Below are 3,385 nucleotides of genomic sequence, written 5' to 3' on the forward strand. Positions count from 1 at the left end.
ATTCTCGAAAGAATGAAAAAGCGGTGATGTTTGACTCTTCGGAACAAACATTGGGCCACCCTCTAGTACCCTATTGGACCAACCCACCAAAGCATGTCTATGGGCAACACTCTTTATGCCTATCTCACTCCAACCTTCACTAGTCATATACAAGCAAAGTTTTCCATTAATACCAGTGGAAAATATAGTCTCTGAATATTCACGTGTATCACAAAACCTTTGCACAAAATTAACCACTGATAGAGTGTCCCATGATATCACCTTGGAGTTAGTGTCAAAGCTCACACCTTCAAAGATACGAGCCAAATTGAAAAGTTTAAAGAAAGAAAACTAAATTAAGCTTACTTTTTTGCTTAAGGGAAGAGTATACTCTTGAATTCAAAATGCTTCGCATTGTACGTACCCGTCGGCAGCCATATATGTCCTCGAAATTGTCGTTGTGAGTTGAGCCATGTAGTTTATGGAACACGTGAAACAGCCCCTGTGAGCACCTGAGAGCAGCTGGCCTTTTATTCTTGTTGCACTTACGAACCGGTTGGGAGTCTCGAATGGAGATGAGTCGTAGGAGCTTTTTGTATTGTCGAAGGTGGAGATTACCTGACTGGCCGGAGAAAGTGTAATGAGGAGATGCAGGTCGAGGGGTTTTAGCGATGAAGTGTTCAAACCTTGAGGAGGACTCCCACTCAGGGCGGCCGTGATACAATTAGCAATTAGTGAAGCTTGGGCAGCAGTGATACAATTAGCAAGTAGGAGAAGCCTTGTGCATTCAACTCGCTCTGTACTGCGCCATAGCCAAATTGTGTTGGAGAAAGACAGTGTTGGGAATACAAGAAATTGTGCTAGAGAAAGACATTGTTGGGAATACAAGCTGTGGCGGGGTATGAACACGACGTTGTAGTTGCTAATAGCATTTGTGTGTGTGTGTGTGGTGTGTGTGTGTGTGTGTGTGTGTGTGTGTGTGTGTGTGTGTGTGTGTGTGTGTTTGGAGGGAAACTTGAAACGTGACTGCGTTGCCTACAAAAGCTTTTAGAATGGAATATTGGTTTTGCAAGAAATCATAACCGTCAGCAGATTTACGCCCACTAGCCACATGTTGTTTCTCCATAATGATTCACAGACTCGTCAAGAGAGAGAGAGAGAGAGAGAGAGAGAGAGAGAGAGAGAGAGAGAGAGAGAGAGAGAGAGAGAGAGAGAGAGAGAGAGAGAGAGAGCGCAGCAACGTGTGTGTGTGTGTGTGTGTGGCTGATGAGATTCGCTACAGCGTGAGTCTACAGTGTGAATGACTCACTCGTAGAGAGAGTGCGCTGTGCAGCAACGTGTATGTGTGTGTGTGTGTGTGTGTGTGTGTGTGTGTGTGTTGTGTGTGTGTTGTGTGTGTGTGTGTGTGTGTGTGTGTGGGGTTCGTTGGTGAGGTTCGCTACTCTGCGTTGCCCCCCCCCCCCCCCCCCCCCCCCCCCCCCCCCCCCCCCCCCCCCCCCCCCCAAAAATACCCCCCCTTGCATATTTCACCCCTTGCGATTAGAGAGCTACCTATCTAAAGGGTTGTCTAACAAGGGCATGACCAAGATGATCTGAGTTGTTTGTAGGAGATGTGAAGTGAGGTTGTATCTCCAGATGCAAACACCTATGCTTGCAGCTTCAAGGCATGGGGGGATTATTGAAGATGCTGAAATGGGGAAAAGCATTCAAGATGATATTGTTAGTCAGGGGCTATTAAAAAAGGACGTCGTCTTGGGAATGCCTTGGTCGACATGTACACAAAATATGGTGCTTAAAGGAGCTTCCTGTCTAGAATTTCTTCCCTTGGAGTGCATTCATGTGGCATATATCGAGGAGGGGTAGGGTGAGGAAGCTATGGCTAATTTCAACGAATGTGAAGCGATGACATCCCTACGGATGCAATTACCTACACTTGAGGATCTCCATGCTTTGATTGCCGAGATATGTCCAATAGTTGTAGGGTGAGGAAGTTGTGGGTTTTTTTCAGCAGATGTGAAGCGAGGGTGTCTCTCCATATGCAATCACCTACGCTTGCATCTTCAAGGCATGTGGGACTATGCAAGATGCTGATACGGGCAAAGAATTCATGATGATATTGTTAGTCGAGGGTTGTTGAAAAAAAATTTCATGCTTGGGAATTCCTTGGTCGACACGTACGCAATATTTTGGTGCACCTAAGAAGCTTCCTCTGCGGAATGTCACCTCTTGGAGTAGTGCATTCATTGCGGCATACGGTGAGGAGGGGTAGGGTGACGAACCTGTGGACTATTTTCAGCAGATGCGAAATGAGGGCATCTCTCCATGTGCAATCACCTACGTTTCAGGGGTTCCCTTTCGGGAACATCATCTCTTACAATGCATTTATTGCTGGATATGCCCAAGAGGGGCATGGACAGGAAGCTCTGGGCTATTTTCAGTGGGTGCAAAGTGAGGGTGTTTCTCTAGATGCAATCATCAATGCTTGCATCTCCCAAGGCATGTGAGCAAAAGGTCTATTGAAAAAGGACACCCAACTTCGGAATTCCTTTGTCGACATGTGCAAAATGTGGTCTGCTTAAGGAGCTTCATGTCCAGATTGTTCTATCTTGGAGTGCATTGATTACTACATATGCCTCCAGAGCTATTTTGAGTGGATGAGAAGGGAGGGTGTGCCTCCAGATGCAACCCTATCCAAAACATGTCTTTGAATGCATTGATTTTGGGGTATGCCCAAGAAGGGTAGGGCCAAGAAGATCTGGGTTGTTTGTAGCAAATGCAAAGCGAGGGAATCGTGCTTAGCAATGCCTTGGTTGACATGTATCCCAAATGTAGTGTACTTCATAGAGCACTAATAGTAGGATATGTCCAAGCTTTGTGCTATTGTTGGCAGATGCAATCACATTCTCTTGAATCTTAAAGGAAAACATGACAAGGTGAAGGGGGGTCTATGACGAGACGTCTGAAGCTCGGGCTCTACAATGGGAGAAGGAAAGGCAAGGGTTAGGGTCACGAAGCTCCGGGCTATTTTCAAGCAGATGTAGAGAGAGGGCACAATCATGTACACTTGCACCTTGGAGGCATGTGGCATTACACATGAATTCACGATGATAATGTTAGACTCAGGTTGTTCAAAGAAAAAGTCGTGCTTAGCACCGCCTTGGTCCACATGTATCAATAAGTGTGGTGCACCACATAAAGCACAAAAAGTGCACGAGGAGCCTCCTAACCGGGATATCGTCTCTTGGAATGCACTAATTGGGGGATATGTCCAACTGGGCAGGGCCAAGAAGCTTTCTGCTATTTTCGACAGATATGAAGCGAGGGTGTCTCTCTAGATGCAATCACATTCGCTTGCATCTTGAAGGAAAGCAAATGGCATGGAGAAAGGGTGTCACAAGCAGCTTGA

At 46.2% G+C, this 3,385-nt stretch overlaps 1 pseudogene; it reads left to right on the plus strand.

Moving 5' to 3' along the window:
- Positions 1–2,195: 2,195 nt before the first annotated feature.
- Positions 2,196–3,385, plus strand: LOC147461916 (putative pentatricopeptide repeat-containing protein At3g25970; annotated as a pseudogene).

The sequence above is a fragment of the Adiantum capillus-veneris genome, chromosome 3 (assembly GCF_014529385.1).
Source record: "Adiantum capillus-veneris isolate H3 chromosome 3, ASM1452938v2, whole genome shotgun sequence".
NCBI classification, from domain to species: domain Eukaryota; kingdom Viridiplantae; phylum Streptophyta; class Polypodiopsida; order Polypodiales; family Pteridaceae; genus Adiantum; species Adiantum capillus-veneris.